Source organism: Dermacentor albipictus, chromosome 8 (assembly GCF_038994185.2).
Source record: "Dermacentor albipictus isolate Rhodes 1998 colony chromosome 8, USDA_Dalb.pri_finalv2, whole genome shotgun sequence".
NCBI lineage: Eukaryota > Metazoa > Arthropoda > Arachnida > Ixodida > Ixodidae > Dermacentor > Dermacentor albipictus.
The window spans coordinates 18187243-18209862 of record NC_091828.1 but is presented as its reverse complement, the minus strand read 5'-3'; the positions used below and the strand labels follow the sequence as shown (position 1 = coordinate 18209862).

The following is a 22620-nucleotide window of genomic DNA, read 5'->3' as shown; positions in this document are numbered from 1 at the left end:
TATCTCTTTACCGAACACGTACAGTGAACGCCACTGCGCGCGGTTGCCGCGATGGAGTCTCCCGAACCGGCTTCTTGCTTGAAAGGTGGGTAAACGCCGAGAGCAAACTATGTGAAATATGTTCTTATAGTGTTTGTATAACTAAATGGAGCGTAATAGAACGAAGCCTCAATGCAGCGATCGCGCAGATTTGCAGCGACCGACTGCGCGTCTGCATGCTTGTCCGCGCACTGTTTCGATTTCTCCGCGCGCGCGTTTTCTCACCGTGCCATGAGCTTTAGGCCGCAGAATATGAGCATTTGACAGTATAAAAGCAACCATTGTTGCGTGGGCGCTATCAGAGCTGTTCAAAAATAATTTCATTGTAGAGACTTCGACGCCTACGGGGACTGTAATGTGCCGTCGCGACGATTCAATCTTTCTTTCTTCTAAATTCTTTGACCTTTCAATATTATTCCTCGAGTTGCATCGCACTGTATGTTTATCGGTGTTCTCAGCGTGCAATTTCCCGCTGCTCGATCCTTTTTTGTAATCCATTGCATTAATTCATAACACAAACATGACCATATGCCATGCTTTTTTTAAATGTGCTTCTAACCGCTGCCTTTCCACTCCACTGAACTTGCCAGTATCTATAGCATCGACAAGTTCATAGACCAAACCGTCATGACATTAGTCGGGCAGCGGACTCGGGCGAGCGTCTCGATCAGTGCGCGTTTTCAGAACATCGCAGACCGGGCGCCGTAGCAGAAATCTTCCTCGCGTCTGTGCTTGCTGCATACCCGAGTTGTAGCCGATGATTGTTTGCCGGTTTTATGATTCGCGAGCCAAGCTTCACGCAGCTTCTTGTCCTCGGCTACGTGTGAATAAGGCTGACACCGGCCTCCATTACGTGCGTCCGGCCCTGCGGCACCGAGCAGTAGCCGACCATGTTGCGCGCCTTCAAAGGCAGCCACATTGTAGTGCTTTGAAGCATTGTGAAGGAGACACTCGAAGCGGGAAAATTTCGCCACTGAATGAGGACCGCAGCGTACGAGGGAATTTAAACTCGCTTTCAGCTCGCTTCGGCGCGCCCGAAGCAGCCGACGCGGCCGCTATGTCCACGTGATCCCTCCTAGCACGTCACGCCGACAGTGGCGCCAGCTTTTCCAGTGGTGGAGCTCGAGGCCAATAATGTATAAAATCCCTTTCGTTATTCTCATCGACGCCTGGCTCGGAGTCTTCGCTACCAACGCTCTGTCACGAAACGGGTGACGAGCGCTACGGGACCACAAAGTCGTAATCGTGGTGCAGCGGTGCAAAGTCGTAACAGTGGATGGCAGCTACGGGATTGACCGGCATCAGCTACCTCGGCGCGGTGAGTGCCTGAAGTTTACCTCAAACACCAGACTTTCTCTGACACAGGTTATAGTAGCTTAGGGAAGGATTTGGTGTTGCATTGTGATAACCTTGTGTGTTTCAAGCCTAGTAAGAGTGTTTTGAAAACCAGGGGATGCTGAGGGGGTAAACGGGGCAGTGTGTGAAATACTTGCATATGTCTTACTAGTAGCATTATAGTAGCGTACGGCAGGTATATTCAAAAAGGGTAAACAGCAGGAGGACAGTTTGAACGATGGAGAAGTACAAGGTCAAGGAACTTCTCGAAATTTGTGAGGAGTTGGGCATTGAGTTGGGCTCAACCAAAAGAAAGAATGCGATCCTTGAGGTCATGAGGACTGGGGACGTAACGGCTGAGGAAGCCGCAGAGGCCTGGGCGGATATCAATGAACGTCGGGAAAGGGAGGAAAGGAAAGAAAAGGAACGTCGCGAAGAGGAAAAGGAGGAAAGGAAAGAAAAGGAACGTCGGGAGTTGCAGGCAGAAAGGGAGCGACGTGAGCACGAGTTTAAAATGAAAGAGTTGGAGATCCGAAATAACTCGCCGGCGCCTAATCTAACTTCTAACGGTCCAAGAATACGCGATCAACTTCCACCCTTTGTCGTCGGAGAGGATATGGCCAAATACCTCGTGAAATTTGAGCACGTGTGCGAACGGAATAGCATTGAGCGATCCCTCTGGGCACAGAATCTGTTAGCCTTGCTTCCTGGGGAGGCATCAGACGTAATAACTTGTTTATCGAAAGAGGCGTTTGAGAGCTACAGTGATGTGAAGGAAGCGCTACTGCGGAAGTACAAATTGTCGCCCGAAGCTTTCCGGCAGAGGTTCCGGTATGCAAAAAAGGGCAAGGAGTCGAATGTTGACTTCGCGTTTCGTCTAAAAGCCGACCTGGTGGAATGGCTGAACGGCGAAGAGGTTTACGACGACCGCGACAAAATCGTCGAATGCATCGCGTTGGAGCAGTTCTACCGTTGCATTGATGAGGATGTCAGGCTCTGGCTGCAAGATAGGCTAAAGGAAGTTAAGCTAAACAAGGCAGCAGAGTTAGCGGAAGAGTATTACACCCGCCGCAGCTTGCACAGCAAGGCAGTGCGCGTAGAAAAAGCTGATAGGAGATATTGGTTTTCCGGGAAGCCCGACGAACGGAAGCAAATCACGCGTCGCGAGCTTCGGGAAGACGAGTCCCTTCCCAAAGAAACTGTAAGGGAAGGACAGAATGCATCTCAGAATGATGACGATGGTCCGAAACAGCGAAACGATGCGACGCGTTCTTTTGAAAAACGGAAACCGTTAACCTGCTACAATTGCAAAAAGCAAGGGCACATCGCTGCAAGCTGCCCAGAGAGAATTGCTTTTGCAACAATACAGGAAACTCACGAAAACATACGTCTATTGGAGCCCTATGTGCAGGAAATTAAGGTAAACGGTAAGAAGTGCCGTGCACTTCGGGACTCTGCAGCAACTATGGACGTTGTTCACCCGTCTTTCGTCTCCTCGAGTGATTTTACGGGAGAGTGCGCTAGGATACGGCAAGTGGCCGAGGAGAGGAGTGTCTGTTTACCGATCGCAACGGTTGTCATTGAAGGAGAGTTTGGGAAACTTAACACAGAGGCCGCTGTGTCTGGCGCCCTCCCGGAGCAATTTTCCTACCTCTTCTCAAATAACTCGGAGCAGCTGCTGAAGGATCAGGGCAAATCATTCTTTGCCGACGTGGCGTACATGGCGCTCACGCGATCCAAAGCGCGCCCGCTGTCGAGGGAACTTGACTTTGCGTCGGTGAGCGAAAGGCGGTGCGGCACACGGACTGATCAAGGTAACTTGAGTGGCGAGCAATCACGGGAAAGGCAGAGCTCGGAGGCTGGCCTAGACGAGCGGGTCCTGGAAGTGAGTGGGAGTGACGCGTGCAGTGCTAGCCGCGATATTGGCCTCGAGCTCCACCACTGGAAAAGCTGGCGCCACCGTCGGCGTGACGTGCTAGGAGGGATCACGTGACCATAGCGGCCGCGTCGGCTGCTTCGGGCGCGCCGAAGCGAGCTGAAAACGAGTTTAAATTCCCTCGTACGCTGCGGTCCTCATTTAGTGGCGAAATTTTCCCGCTTCGAGTGTCTCCTTTACAACGCTTGAAAGCACTACAATAGGTAGTGGCTGCCTTTGAAGACGCGCAACATGGTAGGCTACTGCTCGGTGCCGCAGGGCCGGACGCACGTAACGGAGGCCGGTGTGAGGCTTATTCACACGCAGCCGCAAGACAAGAAGCTGCGTGAAGCTTGGCTCGCGAAACATAAAACCGGCAAACAGTCATCGGCTACAACTCGGGTATGCAGCAAGCACAGACGCGAGGAAGATTTCTGCTACGGCGCCCGGTCTGCGATGTTCTGAAAACGCGCACTGAGACGCTCGCCCGAGTCCGCTGCCCGACTAATGTCGTGACGGTTTGGTCTATGAACTTGTCGATGCTGTAGATACTGGTAAGTTCAGTGGAGTGGAAAGGCAGCGGTAAGAAGCATTTAAAAAAAGCATGGCATATGGTCATGTTTGTGTTATGAATTAATGCACTGGATTACAAAAAAGGAGCAGCGGGAAATTGCACGCTGATAACACCTATAAACATACAGTGCGATGCAACTCGAGAAATAGTATTGAAAGGTCGAAGAATTTAGAAGAAAAAAAGATTGAATCGTCGCGACGGCACATCACAGTCCCCGTAGGAGTCGAAGTCTCTACAATGAAATTATTTTTGAACAGCTCTGATAGCGCCCACGCAACAATGGCTGCTTGTATACTGTCAAATGCTCATATTCCGCGGCCTAAAGTTCATGGCACGGTGCGAAAACGCGCGCGCGGAGAAAGCGACACAGTGCGCGGACAAGCATGCAGACGCGCAGTCGGTCGCTGCGAATCTGCGCGATCACTGCATTGAGGCTTCGTTCTATTACACTCCATTATTTATACCAACACTGTAAGAACATATTTCACATAGTTTGCTCCCAGCGTTTACCTACCATTTACGCAAGAAGCCGGTTCGGGAGACTCCATCGCGGCGACCGCGCGCAGTGGCGTTCGCTGTACGTATTCGGTAAAGAGATAGCGTCTGCTATAAACGATTGTGTGCTTTCAGTTTGCCCAAGATTATTATTTAGAGAGTAAGAAACTTCTCTCGTTTCGAAAGTACTTACAGAAATGTCCGGGAGAGCTAGCGTGTGGTGTTTTCAGTGAGCGCTGACAGCAAAACCTATGAGGAGCGCGCCACGTGATCCCTCATACTACGCCAGCGAGGCGCTTCCGATAGATGGCGACTCCGTAACTCCTCGCCGCCAATAGACGCGACGCCGCAATTAGGCGACGCGGGCTCCACACTCGCTCCGGTTTCCGCCAGCAGGCAGGAGCAGGCTGCAGTTGAAAGGGAAACTCGGATTCGCGAGCAAGAGGAAGGCTGTTCACTAGCCGATCTGAGGAAGAGCGTCAAACGGGGAGTGAAAAAAAAGAGGGTTTCATTTGGCAAGGAATCTGGCTTATTGTACCGCCGCTACACGGATAAGCAGGGTCGCAAATATAAGCAGCTTCGGATTCCACGAAAATATCGCCGGGAAAAATGAATGACCTCACTTGCTCCCTCAGTAGTATGTTTTCGGTCCAAGTGATTTCAAGGGGACCATTCCATTTGTCGTTATTATTGCTGATTATTAATTGTTTCTATTTTGGTGTGTTGTTAAATTGAAAACTGGTTGTTTGAGCCTTGTGTACTAGATCGTACACCTGCCTCTTGTTGCAGCGGGAGAAAAAGGGAGATAGCAACTTAGTTAGGTTGATTTGGATTATGGCCTTGTCTGGTGTTTGACGGGAGACAGAGGGCACTTGTTCGTGTTGGGTGTTGCCTTTTGCCGGTCGGTTTTGCAATCTGCAGAACGACCAACCGGGACCAGTGGCGAGAAGCAAGGTCTTAGGAACGACTCGAGCGGAGCTGGTCAAGGTGCCTTGGCGACGACGCGGTGAGCAGAGCTCCTGTCCTGGCGAGTCGGACCTGGGCACGTGAAGTTACCTGGCGTCCCGACACTGGACGTGAACTTGGACGAGCCTGACGAACGTGCGCGCCTGGTATCCGAGCCACGTGGAGGCAGCTCGTCTTCCCGGCGCCTTATCTGAGGGCGGGGATGCTGTTGTGCCATTACCACAAGCCCAGATTCTGAATCTGCAAGATGCAGAATTTATCCTGCGAGCGCCCAAATTCTCCCTTGAAAAGTCAAGATGCTGAGCCGTCAGGCAGCGGTGTCCTGCGGGAGAAGCATCGGCAGGCAACGTGTTTAGACGTGTCAGCGAGTGCTAGACAGCTCGGCGCCGCACCTCCTTTTGCATGGAGGTCACCGCGCGCGCGAACTTTGAACCGGGTGGTCCAGCGCGGTCGCTGGTTGGACCTCTCGGACGACCGCCGAGGGCTGACTTTGTATTGGGCCGTTTGAGGGACAATGGTTCCTCGGGGATTATAAAAGACGCGACACGCCGCCTGAAAAACAGGATCCGCCGACCCACCGGGAGACAGTGTCGCTCCCGACTGGGGTGAGATGTGTCACGCGTTTTCGCCGGACGTCGCCGTGCGGGAACAGTCGCGTTTGTGTGAGCTCTCGGCTCCAGTGCCGATCCGATCTTGTCCTGTACAATGACCTGTATATAATGTATAAAATCCCTTTCGTTATTCTCATCGACGCCTGGCTCGGAGTCTTCGCTACCAACGCTCTGTCACGAAACGGGTGACGAGCGCTACGGGACCACAAAGTCGTAATCGTGGTGCAGCGCTGCAAAGTCGTAACAACACGCACGCACGCATATCCACACAAGCACGAAAGCACACACAGGCACACACGCGCGTACCCACATACGCACACACGCACACACGCACAGCCGGCCATCACCTTGTAGTTTCTTCGTGCTCACCAAGCGAGTCATTAAGTAGTGTTAATTCTTTTAGCAGCGCAGCTGTTAAGCTTTAGTTCCGTCGTGTAGACCTGCCGTGGTTCCTTGCTCTCTATGGTGTTGGGCTGCTAAGGAAGAGGTCGCGGGATCGAATCACGGCCACGGCGGTCGCATTTCAATGGGGTTGAAATGAGAAAATACCCGTGTACATAGATTTAGGCGCACGTTAAAGAACCCCAAATGGTCCAAACTTCCGCAGTGCCCCTCTACGGCACGCTTCATAATCGGAAAGTGCCTTTCGTATGTAAAACCCCACGATGAAATGTTTTAATTTTATTGCAGACGTGGAAGGTTACCAGAAAACTCAGCTCCGCTGCACGCCGCCTCACGTTGTCTAGCAACCGCCTGCGAGAGCCCCGAGACACGTAACCTCCTCGCAACCTACGCACGAAGGGCGGAGTCATGACGTCACAGTAAAAGCTCGCAACAGCTGGCGCCGCGACACACCTCTCGCCTCCCCTACTCCGTGCGTACGTGCTGCTGCCGTGGGAAGACCGAAGTCCGGACACCCGAAGAAGAAGCGGTTTACCAGGAAAAGCACCGTACTGCCAAGCGAGGAGCGATGCGTCGCCGCCGAGCTGATCCGGAACACCACGCCGAAGCTGCGGCTGAGAAGAGGCGACGCCGAGTCGAGGAAACCGAGTTTCAGTCGAGGGAAAGCGACAGTCGGCGCCTGAATGCTCGACGTCACCGAGAAAGCGATCCCGGCCTGCGACTGCTCCAAAATTTCCAAACTTACTAAAACTTAGCATAACCTCACAAAATCTAGAAACAACTTAGCCATGCCTACTAAAGCCTCGCAAAACTTAGAAACGACTTAGCCAAGGCTGCCAACAACTTAGGCAATCCACGTAAAAGCTAGATGATCACAAGCTCCGCTGTTGACTGCAGCCTTGCACCACTAGTGCAAGTTGCGCACGTTTTTTTTTTGTCTCAAAGGGTAGGTGAAACGCTCAGGCTCGCCTTCGCATTCTGTCAGCGTTCTTCACCAGGACTTTGAAATGACAAAGAAACGACAACCATTCCACTCTGTGAAGATGGAATGGCAGCGAAAGATGAGGAAAGTCAAAGCTCAAAACGAACAGCAAGGTGGTTTCGCTGCCATTCCATCATCACACCGCGTTCAGTTTCGGCCGATTCTTCGGAATCCGAGGCTGCGCGTATTCGTTCGTGGTCGAGTACTGGGGCACCATACCTCTCAGCAGAGGTCCTTGCATGTCCCGCACACATTGAAGTCGGTCACGTCGTCGGCAACGTCTGGGAGCGTACGGGACAGTACCTGTAGCGCACAGTCCCGATCACTCACGTCTCGTACATTTCCGATCCTCGTCATGCCATTCTCGAACCACAGACGGTCGCACACTGTGCCACTAAATCCGAAACATTTATTCAGAAAGTATCGTCGGAACTTCGCATCCTCGTGTTTGAAGTCGTTCACTCGGTCCATCCGGTACCGCTGCCGCCGCATTGCGTTGCGAGTCTGGCTTGGTTGCTTGTTCGGAGGTGCCCGGGCTCGCGATTGTCGTTTTCGTTCAGCATCGCGGGAACGTTCTTCGTCGGTGGTCGTTTCGCGCCGGCGTCGTTTACACTCTCGTAGCTGTTCCCCCCAGCGCTCCGTGTACGCATGTTGTTCTTCGGGTGTACGAAGTGTATGTGTCCGCCCCATCGATAACGCAGCTGTTGACTGGCTCACAACCCTTTAATCAATGGCTCATACCCCTGTTAGACGCGGCCTCCCAATTACGACGACAGGAGAGAAGTGAAAAGCGAATTCTGCGCTGGAATGATGATTGGAAACGGAGCTAGCTGCGGAAGAGGTCGACGACTAATGCGCGAGCAGTGGCACTAGCCCGTTTGCACTGTTGGCGTCGAGAATTTTAAGGCGACAGTGTTAAGGAGCTCGTGTCGCAGAAAAGCCGGCGTCGAATGGGCTCTGACCATTCTGACCCCCCCAGACGTTCTCAATCCACTGGGCCCCCAAATTTTGTTTGGAGCTTAGAGGACACACAAGCTGGACCACCTGGATACCGAATTCAAGACGGTAGGACCAATTTTTGGCTTTTTACCGCACTTGGAAGATTCCGCGTGGCCGAGCGGGCGCTAGGCCTAACCGGGCTTAGCTCAACTACGGGCGCTCGCGGGTACCCCAGCTCGCTTCGAGGCGATGATGTGGGCACGGTGGACTTGGAACGAGCATGTGGCCTAACACGCCATTCTTCTGCCTTGTGCAGGTGCTTGTTCTTGGGCTTGCCGGATCAGCGAAAGAAGACGAACAGTTCATCGAGCTTATCACCACCACGAAATCCCAGTCTACAGCTGCGTCACAATCGTCGCAGTGCTCAGAGCCTCGATTCCCTGGCATCATATCTTCACTGCCTCGTGGCGTTCCAACAGCGCCATCTAGCCCTCACGTGACTTCACCGCATCGAGCTATAAACCAGCAGCTACAAGCATTCAACTTCAGTGGGCACGGTGGACTTGGAACGAGCATGTGGCCTAACAAGCCATTCTTCTGCCTTGTGCAGGTGCTTGTTCTTGGGCTTGCCGGATCAGCGAAAGAAGACGAACAGTTCATCGAGCTTATCACCACCACGAAATCCCAGTCTACAGCTGCGTCACAATCGTCGCAGTGCTCAGCGCCTCGATTCCCTGGCATCATATCTTCACTGCCTCGTGGCGTTTCAACAGCGCCATCTAGCCCTCACGTGACTTCACCGCATCGAGCTATAAACCAGCAGCTACAAGCATTCAACTTCAGTGGGCACGGTGGACTTGGAACGAGCATGTGGCCTAACAAGCCATTCTTCTGCCTTGTGCAGGTTAGTCCCTACTACAGCTCCATAAAAAGTGACTGCCGTTATCTTTTGGTCCTACCGTGCCCACAGCACTGTGTCTCAATGGCTTATGATGTGTACTGTATGTGCTTGCTTCTCTTGTGCGGAGACGTTGAAGTAAATCCAGGCCCTAATCCAGAGCAGTCTAGCACTCGCGAGTTGCTGGAAAAGTTGCTTTTAGGTCAGAATAAGCTAGCTGAGGATGCGGCAGCCCTCCGAACACAGCAAACAAATATGGAAAAACGTCTTGCGGAGTGGGATTCCCGCTTCCTAGAAATAGAAAAGCAAACTGAGCGCGTGGACAGCCTTGAACGAACGGTAAAATCCTTGGAGGCCAAGATTACTGACTTAGAGGACAGGAGTAGACGCTCAAATCTAGTGGTCTTTGGCGTGCCTGAGGACGAAAATGAAACAGAGGCTGATTTGCGGAACAAAATTCTAACTGAAATTTTTTCTACTAAACTTGAAGTCACATGTAAATCAGTTGGCAGAATTCACCGTCTTGGTCGGTCTGGCAGTTCCAGACCAGTCATCCTGTACTTTCAAGATTACGAAGAAAAAAACCAGATTATGAAAAAATGCTTACAAACTAAAAGGTTCCAATACATCTGTACAAAATGACTACTCGCGAGATACGCTCAGGAAGCGTAAACTTCTGTGGCACAGTGCTTCAGAGGAAAGGCAACAAAAAAGGAAAGTAAACTTAATTCACGAAAAACTACGCATTGATAATAACGTCTTTGTTTGGGATGATACGGAAAACGCTCGAGTAAAAATTGGAAAGTACAACAATTCTAAGAAAGCCTGACTTCACTACGCAGATAATAAAGAACTCCGTATTATAAACATCAATGCCCGTAGTATCATTAATAAATGTGATCAACTTGAGGCTATTATTATAGGTTATAGTCCGCATATAGTTGTTCTAACTGAAACATGGCTACACAGCGGAATAGAAGATGAAGTCGTGTTCCCGCCTTCTTATCGTGTTTTTCGACGCGACAGACCAACGAGAGGAGGTGGGGTAGCTGTACTGGTAAAGAAAAATATGCCGTCCACTCTTTTGCGTCAGGCTGACGATATAGAAACTATTAGCCTAAATATTTCTTGTTGGGGACAATCTTTCCTGTTGTTTGCCGTTTATCGAGCACCCGGTTCACCGCTTCAATTCATGAGTGATTTGCGTACGCATATCACTTCGTTCACACACACAAAAAAAATATTTCTGTTAGGAGACTTCAATCTTCCAGGAGTTAATTGGGAGGATAATACTTCTTGCACTGAACTTACTCCCCATGTCAATTACATGCGTGATATAATTCTATGCCACAATTTACATCAAGTTGTAACTTTACCCACGCGAGTATACGGATCTTCGTCGTCAATACTTGACCTCGTGTTTGTGAATAGAAATGTCGAAAAGTTATCAGTGTCTGTTGAACGCGGCATATCTGATCATGAAATGGTATGTTTTTCATGCTGCTTGGAAAAATGCAATCGCAGTAATGCAAAAAGTGTTGTAGTGAAGGACTTTTCACGTGCCAGGGACGAAACTATTTTAGATTATCTAGATTTTCACCTCAGCAACTTTAAAGGAAACAATGTTATAGAACTTTGGGACAGGTTTAAAGAACTTTGCACATATTGTGTTCAAAATTTTGTACCAAACAAGACAAAGAAAACAGCGAAAGTTAACCCTTGGGTTACGCGGGAAGTCATTCACTTGAAAAGAAAGATTAAACGCTGGAGACGAAAGAACGCCCCTATAACGCAAATTCAAACCGCAAGAGCTAAATTAAGCTCGTCTATTGGGCATGCTAAACGGCGATATTTTAACCACACTCTGCCCAATTTTATTCGTACCGCGCCACAAAAATTTTGGACATATTTGAGTAAAAAAAACAAACCAATTGAACAAATAGTGGATGGCGGCGTTCTTATCGTCGAAAAGCAAAGTATTGCAGAGCATTTCAACACATACTTCCATAGTGTCTTTGCAAATACAAGTGATATATCGATTCCCATTTTTTCTTTGTCCGTTGCAAACTCGGACCTTGTATCTGTACCTGGCGTAGTTTCTATGCTTCTTAACTTAAAAACCAAATCAACCCCTGGTCCTGACAATATATCGAATGTTTTTCTGCGCCGATACGCAGAAATGGTGTCCAAGTTTCTTGTGATCATTTTTCGTGCTTCATTATCCACAGCAACTCTTCCTATTGACTGGCTAACTGCACGCGTAGTACCTGTACCGAAAAAAGGGGACCTAACGCTGATAAGTAACTATCGCCCAATATCGCTAACGTCATCATGCTGTAAGATGCTAGAACACATCATAGCTAACTACATTACTAAATTCTTAAGTGATAACAGTGTACTCTCACCTGAGCAACATGGTTTTCGAAAAGGTTTTTCTACTGTCACCCAATTAACATCGGTTATTCATTATTTTGCGAATATTCTAGACAAATCCAGCCAGGTAGATGTAATATTTTTAGATTTCAGGAAAGCATTTGACCTTGTTTCACACTCCAAGTTAATCGAAAAACTTCGATTAATTAACATTCCTTGTTTCATTGTTAATTGGGTTTCAGCATACCTCACTAACCGAAAACAGTTTGTTAGTATCGATACTTACCATTCCCATGAACTTCCAGTTACCTCAGGCGTCCCTCAGGGTAGTGTTTTAGGGCCTTTATTATTCTTAATTTATATTAATGACATTGCCAGCGTTGTCACAGCACCAGTTCAAATAAAACTGTTCGCTGACGATTGTGTTCTGTTCAGTGAGGTAACCGGTTGCGATGATCAGATAACCCTGAACAATAATCTTCAAAACCTTCTTTCTTGGTGCAACCGTTGGAACATGGAGGTAAATGCTAACAAAACAGTTTAGATGAAGATAACTAAAAAAATAAATAGCCTATCTTTTCCTTACGCTCTCGGATCTGAACCATTAACCGAGGTTAGGGAATACAAATATCTTGGCGTCACAATAACTCATAACCTGCACTGGAACATTCATATTTCTAACGTATGTGACTCAGCCTTTCGTAAGCTCTGTCTTCTACGTCATAAACTAAAACAAGCTCCCGCTGAAACTAAACTTTTAGCCTACACATCAATAATAAGGCCAAAACTGGAGTATGCCTGCATAGTGTGGGACCCTTACACGAAAACGAACATTGATGCACTAGAAAGAGTACAGCGTAAAGCAATCAGATTTATTTTTTCGAAATACCGTATGAGTGATTCCCCGACAGCAATAATGAGACAACATGGCATTCAGACATTGGAAATACGAAGAAAAATACAACGGCTGAAATTTCTTTTTCTTCTTAAAAATAATCTCCTCGCCCTCACTCCTGAGCCTTATGTAACGCCAATGACAGCACGCCGAACACGTCATCGTCATGCTGACTCTCTAACTCCCTATAATGCCAGAACTAACATTTTTAAATATTCTTTTTTCCCACGCACTATAACCGATTGGAATAATTTACCTCAGTCGCTACTAAACAGTACTGATTCCATTGACCGTTTGAACTACTGATTTCATAGTAATAACTGAAATTGATCTTTGTGTTACATTCCTTCTCATTGCTTAAAATTGTACTGACGGTTCATTTGTACATTTACTCTTCACTTTTGTTTTGGGAATTGTTTGGTTACAAGACCGAGTGTTCTTTTTACCCATTTGGTTCTCGCAGCTGGTGGACTCCATTGCTATTGCGCACAGTAATTTGGTCCTTTTGTTCTTACGTCTGCAAATGCAATTATTCTGTATTTTGTATGCCCCTCCTGCCTGGGCCTCAATGAGGCCTGCAGTATTGTGTAAATAAAAAATAAAAAAAATGATGCAGCCCGGTACGGGCCCCCGCCCTACGAATTACCCAAGTTTTGAACCAACAACGAGCGGACTACCCCAGAATTTATTGGAAGCCCAGGAGATGGACGAGGACTACCTCGGCACCACCGACTCCGAGAACTCGGTAGACGGGGGGATCGAGGATGCCGCCATGCGAGAGCAGCAGCACGAAGCCCAGAGAGAAGACGAATCGAAATGGGAATTGGCCCTGTCCAAACGCCAGAAGAAGCGACAAAGGGAAATGGAACTCAACGCTCCCGGGAATTTTCCGCCCACCACTCAAGGTGACCCCAGCGGAAAAACTCCGGCCACTGCTCCGCCGGCATCTGGCGCGCCAGCCGCCACCGCCTCGAATAGCGTCAAGAGAGGAGCGATGCGGCGACCCAGGCCACGGCTGCCCCCGCTCCCCAAGGATGATTTCAAAATCATATTGCGGCCGAAAGGATTCGTAATCAGATCGCTCCAGACCCACCAAGTAGCCCCCGCCGTAGCGGCAGCGTGCAACCACCAATGTAAAGGAGAAGATCTGATCATCAGACTTCGCACGGGATCAAACATCATAATAGTGAGCACGGCAAGCGAGACGGCCGCCCAACACGTGAGACGCATTTCCAACCTCACGTTCGGGGAACGCTCGTACGATGTCAATGCTTACGTGGCAGCTCCGGAAGACACCCGCCGCGGCGTGATTCACGGAGTGGACCCCGGGACTTCACCGGAAGAACTGAAAGCCAACCTTTGGGTGCGGACTCAAGGAGTCAAGATTCACAGCGCCCGAATGCTAGCAAAATCCAAGTCGGCTGTCATCACCTTCGACGGCCCCATAGTCCCGAAACAAGTCATTTATTACGGAGGCGAAATGTGGTGCTACGCGTATCGTTCCACGAGGCAGGTATGTTATATCTGCTGTCAACAAGGTCATCGGTCGGACGTGTGTCCCAATCCTGAAGACAGGGCGTGCAAGCAGTGCGGTACGCAAAACCCGGCGGAGGGCCACCAATGCACACCCAAATGCCTGATCTGCGGCGGAAGCCACGTCACCGGATCCAAAGAACGCCAAGACAAGTTAAAGAAAGCCAGGGAGCTGCGCAGCGACCACGGCGGCAGGGGAGGCGGCGGCGGCAGCCACGACAGCAGACGCCGCAGCCGGGACGACCGCGGTAAGAAGCTGTGGTGGTTCAGCTCTGAGGGGGAGACCTCGCGGAGCCGTTCGAGATCCCGGGCGTCACGGAGCCGGTCGAGGAGCTGTTCACGGTCCTTCCCGCCCCTGGTGCCCCTGGATGGCCAGCAGCAGCAGCAGCAAAAGCAGAAGACACCCGCACGGAAGACCGGAGTCAAGGTGAGCTGGGGAGCAGGAAATCCCTGGTTTGCTCCGCACTCGGGAGGGGAGGTTAAAAAGGACACAAACACAAATATCAACAACGCGCCTAAACATCAGGAAGATGCGAACAAAGTAATCACAGCCCTAAGACGCGAACTAGAACTTGCCCGCGTCAGACAGAGCGAGATAGAACGCCAGGTGGCTGAGCTCACGAAGGCAGTTAGGGACCAGAGACCGAGCAGCCCTCCGCAGCCGCAACCCGACCTAACCCAACCGCCGCACTCGTCGCAGGCAAGCAACGAGAACTTTAACAAATTTAAAGCCGAAATGCAGCAGATGATGCAGCAGATGCAACAGACGATTCAACAAACAACACAACAAACGCAAGCGCAAATAACGGAATTACGCAGCTCGATCCGCAAGCAAAAATTCACCGAAAACATCAAAGAGAAGGCATACCAGCGTCCGGCACTGACAGCCCTCGCCAACGCGACCACGACTAACACAGAAGCTCAACATGGCCAGAAAAACCTTAAGCAAACAAGAAAATCTAGACATATGGCAATGGAACTGCAGAGGCTACCGAAGGAAGCAGGGCCTACTTCAACAATATATTCACACACAACAAACGGTACCCGACATTATTGCGCTTCAGGAAACGGGCACCACACCAACCCTAGGAGGATACACGTGCTACGAAACCCAGGAAAAAGGAAGGACGGCAATCTTAGTCAGCAAAGCGATCATAGCCATAAGCCACAATAGGATAGCCGAAACAGACATAGAGCACGTGATCGTAGAAATTATCCGAAAGAAAAAGAAGAAAGGGGGCAGCATCTTCATCGTAAATACCTACAGCCCGCCGAAACAAAAGAAAGCCAAATTCCAAGAGCTCTTCCAAGGCGCCAGCAAACTGGCAAAGGGCAACACGCTAGTCGCCTTAGGCGATTTTAATGCCAGGGAGAAGAGCTGGGGATACAAGAATTTCAACGTTAAAGGAAAGACACTAGCGGAAGCGGCAGAGAATACAGGCTACATCCTCCTCACAGACCCGGAAACTCCGACCAGAATAGGCAACAGCGTCAGTACCGACACTTGTCCGGACCTCACCTTCATCAAAGGACCATGGCAGGCGCAACGGGAAAACCCGATGGAAAAATTTGGGGAGCGACCATTAAATACTCAAAACCCAAGTGACTTCAGACAGACTTAAACGGCAGCTAGGAACAGTCAAAATCACTGATTGGAACGCATTTAGGGAAGCATGTGACGGACACCTCAGCGAGGGAGGAATCCAATCAATTGAGGAATGGGGAAACATACTCAAGCAGAGAGAAGGCGAGCACACCAAAGAGGCCAAAAGAACAACGCAGACACCCGAGGTGGATGCCAGGCTTCTTAGGCTATGGGAAGCCAGACGCGGCTTAACCAAGAGGTGGAAAAGGCAGAAACACAACAGGAAGCTCAGACTTAAAATAGCAGAAATTACAACGAAAGCAGAGGAGTACGCAGCACAGTTGGCGAGAACGAACTGGCAACACTTCAGCGACTCCCTGAACGGAACCCTGAGCACAGCTAGGACGTGGCATATCCTGAAAGCGCTCATCGATCCGACTAAAACCAAGGCAGAGAATAACAAATCAATATACCGGCTAATCCACCAATTCGAGGGAACCGACGAGGAACTCTTGGACAAAGTGCGTGTCAAATGCTTCGGGGACACGAACCCGGCGGCATATACAGGGGATTACCGGGGAAGAGAAAATCCAAGCTTAGACAGACTCATCACTCGTGAAGAGGTTTATGCAGCAATCGGAAGCACAACTAGAAACACGGAAACAGGTGCGGACAAAATCAACAACGCACTCATCCGCAATGTCTGTGACGAGCTAGTCGCAGAACTAACCGACTTTCTCAATAAGCACTGGGCAGCGGAGACCGTCCCCGAGGATTGGAAACATGCAGAGGTAGTTATGATACCAAAACCGGGCAAAAAGCTACAAATCGAAAACCTAAGACCCATCTCCCTCACATCATGCCTTGGCAAGTTGTACGAGAGAGTGGTCACGATAAGGCTACAACATTACATAGAGGATCACGAATTATACCCCCACAGTATGTTCGGATTCAGGGCGAAGCTGTCGACCCAAGACGTACTATTACAAATCAAGGAAGAAGTCTTAAGCAACGTTCCCAGGAACGGAGAGAACGTGATAATGGCATTGGACATTAAAGGAGCCTTTGACAACGTGAGCCATGAAGCCATCCTAGCGGGCCTGGACGGCCTAAACTGCGGCAGGAGGGTTTTCGGCTTCGTCAAAGCTTTCCTGTCCAACAGAACAGCCACGATAGGGCTAGGAGAACTCCGCTCGGAGAAGTTCCATACCCCCAACAAAGGAACCCCCCAGGGATCGGTCATTTCACCAACGCTATTTAACATAGCAATGATCGGCCTTGCGAAACAACTCAAAGAGATCGAGGGCATACACCATGCCATGCACGCTGACGACATAACCATTTGGACCAACACGGGATCACTTAAAGAAAAAGAAGAAAGACTGCAAGAGGCTGCGACCTGCGTGGAGAACTACGTGAGGGCAAGAGGGCTAGCCTGCTCCACCGAGAAATCAGAGCTGCTCAGAGTCTGGAGAGGGAAACAGAATCGCACGGTCCCGACTAGCGACGAGCTCAAGCTTGGCGTCTACCTCGAGGGAAAACTAATACCGGAGAAAACGCTCATAAGAATTTTGGGCATGTGGATACAGTCGAATCAACGCTGCTCACACATTCTCGCTCTACTCAAGACATCAACTCTTCAAGTCGCTCGCATGATAACGCGCGTCTCCCACAGACGCTCAGGCATGCGAGAGGAAGACACGCTAAAGCTGGTTAGGAGTCTGGTGATCAGCCGGGTTACCTACAGTCTCCCGTACTACAACCCAATCAAGAGCGAGGTTCAGCAGATAGACGCGATCATACGCAAATCATACAAAACCGCGCTCCACCTACCACAATGCACATCCACGGAGAAGCTCTTGGCACTAGGAATTCATACCACATTCGAAGAACTCAGAGAGGCACAACATGTTGCTCAGCTGCGCAGACTTCAACAGACTCCGTCTGGCAGGGAACTTCTGCAGAAGTTGGGATGCAGCGAACAGCTACAAGAGGCCCAAAGAACCGCGACTATCCCGGACAATATACGAAAAACAATCAAGGTGGCTCCCATTCCCAAGAACATGGACCCCAACCTACACGAAGAACGCAGGAAGGCGAGAGCCGAATACATCCAAAAGTCCCTAGCTTCCCAGGCAACAACGGTATACGTGGACGCAGCCACATACACCAGAAGGGCGAGACAAACCAACCCCAACGCAGTAGCGGTGGTGATAAACTCGGATATGCGAGAAATCGTCAGCGCATCTCTACGGGACTGCACGGTAGTCGACGCTGAAGAAGCGGCCGTCGCTCTAGCGGCAGCGGAGGGCTATCGGACTAGGCGGTCCTTAACAATACTAACCGACTCCCAAACAGCATGCCGAAACTACATGTTCGGCAGAATAGGTCACAGAGCGCTCCGCATACTCCGCTCAGAAGATCCCCACACAAAAAACCCAGAAAAAGAACAACCAATTAGACACACGATAATGTGGACGCCGGGTCACACGGACGTGGAAGGCAACCATGAGGTCGACAGGGTAGCTCGAGGATACACTGCATACCGAGCACCCTCCGCCAATGACCTGGAGGAAACCGAGCCAGTCCCCAGAGAATACTCGGCTATCCTGAATCACTATAAGGGCAGCAGGAAGCGGTACCCCTCGCCGCATAGGTCTCTCACTAGAGAGGACTCCATAGCTTGGAGGCTGCTACAGACGGGTGCATATCCGAACTTAAACACCCTCAGCAAAATACAACCCACACAGTACAGTGAAAAATGCCCATGGTGCGAGGACACACCCACGCTCTACCATATAACGTGGGCCTGCCAGAAAACAAATGCGGCACCAATAATACCAAACCCGAGTGCGGAGCAATGGGAAGGAATGCTCTCCAGCGACCGTCAGGACGTCCAACTAGGGCTGATCCGACGGGCCCAGCTGGCAGCGGCATCCAGCGGAGCCCTGGACTAGGGGCAGACGGCGATTGCCAAGAAGATGGAAGACACCATCTGACTCCGCGAAATTCATAATTTTCTAGAGCTAAATAAACGTTTTTCCTCCTCCTCCTCCTCCGGTGTCGTTGGTGTCGTCGACGTTGACCGTGAGCAAAAAATCCCAAAATACACTTCATAAATAAAAACAACTTGCAAGATGGGCTGGGTGGTAGTCGAACCAGGATCTCCGGAGTGTGAGACGGAGACGCTGCCACACAGCCACGAGTTTTTTTTATCACTCAGCCACGAGTTCGATGGTTCAAATCGGGACTAAAGTGCCTCTAGTGAACGCGTTGTTGCCTTAGAAACGTGCCGTAGAAAGTTATACTGCGGTGTATATCGGTAATTATGAGAATGTAAATTACAGAAGTCGCAGTTAAACGAGTAGTGAAGTACGTTTCCGCTACATTTCTTCTGCGCTTGGCGCACACAGAGCCACCTTGCGGAAAACACACAAGACCCCCTCGTCGCAATGTACGGCGCTGCCGCGACAGGTGGCGCGCCGCTCGCTCGCGTCTCCCCTTCGTCTCGTAAAGAGCATGCCGAGCGAATGAGTGGGCGCGGCGAAAGGGGTGCGATAACGCTATCGCGTTCCGTTTTTGAAGGCGAAGCTTAAGCGTCCTCCAATTATTTAACACCATAATTCAAGGGTGCGTTACAGGGTCCCGAACCCACAGGGGAATATGCCATTGAGCTTGCACCCTTTCTGCGCTATCACCAGGATCAACCCACATGATTTTTTCTGTTGCCGGACGCCAAAAAAACTACGACGGTTAGTCGTAGACAGCTTTGGCTGTGAAAAGCAACTGTGGAAAATGTAACAAGTCGGAAACTGTTGAATATGACATTTTTGAACGCTGAGCGTAATTTGGCGTTCCAGCTTAGGTAATTATGCAAGCAATTATAAATATAAGCAATCAGTATAAATTTGCTAATCAATGATAAGAGAAAAAGTCACCAGCGTGCAAAAGGCGACTGCCAACAAAACACCGTTTCTCCCATTGTCGTATTTCATAGCCCTTATATTTAAAAGCCTTGGCCCGCTTTAGCGGGGTCAGATAGTATGGGCGAATACCCTTGTCCGCATGTTTTTTTTCGGACTGTTCACGCATTAAGAGACATAAAGGGGAAAGAAAAGAACAAACTGGTCCTTCGTAATGTTTCTATTAGACAAGGTAGTTTTCGCGGGAGTCAAAGTGCCAAGGAATATGTCGCCCACACGGCTCGCATCACACCGATGCATCAATTCAATGGCCATATTAGGGCCAAAGAACAAAATCTTCCTTACCTCAGTAAGGAAGCCTTCATTGCGGTGAGGCCACCTTATGTCACTCTGAAAGCTTCCTTACTGAGGGGCCCTCGGTGAAGGCTTCCTTGGTGCTTCCTCAGCGTAAGGTTGCTCCGAAGCTACCTTCATGCGTCCTTACGCCGCTCCTGGCCCTGAACGAGTACTTCACCTCAACGCATAGCCACGTGACGTTTCCTTGCACATGCGCGCTCTCGTCCATCTGGGGAGAAGTGCGAGCACGGTACGTCTTGCCAGGCATGTTCGTTTCAGTCACGCCTGCGGCATGAAAGCGTTGCTAGGCGTTGCACGACGCCGGCATGCTCTCGTTGCTGCAGCACCGTGAAGTATTGCACTGTAATATGGTACTTTTTTACGTTTAGTGAACAAAACTAGAAAAAAAACACCCACGCATCTCTATATTAGCTCTTCAATTAAAACAATTGTGCGAAGATACAACAGTTTTCTATTAAATAATGGTGTTCACGTAAAGCTTTTAAGAGATCATCTCGAACCCAGGCATGCGACAACCGCTCCTTACGTGAGGACGGGCGAAGGGAGCTTTCAGAGTACGCTTGTTTCCTCCATCGGTCTTTCGCTGTAAGGAGGCCTCACGTAAGGTTAGGAAGCGCTCGAAGGAAAGGAACGTTTCATTGTTTGGGCCTTAGTGTTTGTACAAGGGTGATCATGTCGCCACGCCCGATACCACGACAGGGTACCACCACTGGGTTCATAATGCTGCATGTATAGGCGATGACTTAGTAAAAATATCGCATTTTCACCGGAATGGTGGAGCATTGATGGGCGACAGCAAAATAATAGACAATTAGGCGAAGTTCTCCGTCGATGAGTATGAACACTCGCTATCACAATGCCAGCGGCGTGAAAAGCGTGCACAAAGGGAGCGAGAGGTTATGTTGCCTCTTGCGTCAACGAGCCCCCGAAACTTGAGGTTACGACTTCCAGCACTAGGCACACGAGAAGACAGCGCACATGGTAGGTCCATTCTCTTAAAGGGAAGCTGAAGACTTTTCCCGGAAAAATGAGTGAGGAGCTGTACGTAATATTTTAAACCCTCCGAATTCGAATATCGCATCGAAATTGAGCCAAAGAAAGTGCAAACAGATTTTATTTCGACGAAAAGTGCAGCAGCACACTCGGGCAGCTCGCGCAGCTCGTTTCCGCCTGTGATTGGTTGGGCGCCTCGTGACGTCAACATTGGTGTTCATCCGGATCGACCGCTGCCGCCACACATGAAACGCGGTGCAAGGTGGTTTGGCACTGTGGTTTGGTGAGACGGTAATGGTAAATTTCGAGAGCTTGCATTCCTCTGAGAAGTTCGGCGTCTCTCCCTACATGTATGCGTAGCCGGCCTCTCCAAGAAGCAAAATATGCTGGTAGCAAGCAGTAATTCAACGCGAGCGAAAGCGAAGTGTTAGCATCTCCTCGTGTTAGAAATGTTCTTTGGTGAGCCAGTTTTTTGCAAAGCTGTATTCAGCGATCCAGTGAGTTCGTTTCCGGCCAAACAACTGTACTGCCATGTTCCTACATGCCTCCTCGTGGAACGTAAGAAGGGATGCAATCGTCGGCATTTGTGTGCTGCCCCAAAGCTGTCGGCAACCAACACAGACGGTTTACATGCGGGAAACGTTTTCCGGCTTTTGTAGCACGAGTAGTGGGCTTCATTAGCGCGCCATACGCACGCTAATCATAACCGGAGCCGTAAAGGTGGCGAATTCCGTCGGCTGCGTTAGACAGCCGGTTTCTCTCTGTGCGCGAGGGGAAACGCAGCGTCCTGGCGTGCGCCGGCTTTCAAACACATGAAAACTTTACACTCTCACTGCGTTATGGTAGCTGCATGTTGGCTGTTTCACAACGCACTTGCGAATAGAAAATTAACGGCGGTTTGCGACGAAACCTGCGCCAAGGGTAGGAGATGAACATGTACCTTCCGTTCAGCGTGCTAACACGAAGGGGCTAGCAATAAATTAAAACCAGGTTTGGCCGAGTTCGTGTATTCATAAGGTCTTCCAAGACCAGTCACCATCAGTCCGCCCGCACCCGCCCCGCCCCGCCTTTGCGCGTTCGTTGCCCCGACCTTTTCGCGTTGCGTTTAGAAAGCCTGCTAGCAGAAAGCCGTACTCTCACTCATTCACTCATTATTTATAAACTCTGGTAGCAATCGTCGTCACGGAAGTGGTTAGAGCACAGCACTGTTGTTCTTAAGCGCTTCAAATTCTTTCGATTCACAGCAGCCTCCCACTTAGCTGCAAGCTTCTTGTCTTGCGGGGAATAACAGAACATCGTCGCAGCCGCTGGTGTTCGTGCAGCCGTAGGCTTCACAGAACGTCGGCGGGATCAGCCCACCACTTCAATTCATCCTGCGCACGTCAACTACCACTGTGCATACACACAAACAAAGGAATGCAGGCTTGAGTGAGGCAGATTATGACGGCACGCACGGAGGAACAAGCGTGGTCAGGCACGTTCGCAGAGACTGCGAAGGAGCGGAACACCAGTGCTGACATCACTACGCCGCGGTTTCCGGTCTCCGCTCGCATCGTCAGCGTCAGCAGCAGCGAGTGGCGCTCGACGGGGGGCGGAGCGACAGCGCAATTTTAATCAGCGATTACATCGTTCGTAAGCGAAAAATCCCGCCCAGAATTTTACGTGCATGGTTTATAAGGTTCCCGCATCCGTATATGAGCGTCTTATCAAATTCTACAGACTGTTCAGCTTCCCTTTAACGACCGGATCTGCTCACCAACACACCTGCACACCCATTGCGTTATCAGCTCCCTTTGGGAGTTCGC

The 22620-nt window shown here is 50.1% G+C and overlaps 1 protein-coding gene across 3 annotated transcripts in view; it reads right to left on the bottom strand.

The window, feature by feature from the left end:
• dachs (unconventional myosin-IXb-like dachs) overlaps positions 1-22620 on the bottom strand; it is a 505117-nt gene that overhangs the window by 287074 nt on the left and 195423 nt on the right. The window lies entirely within an intron of this gene.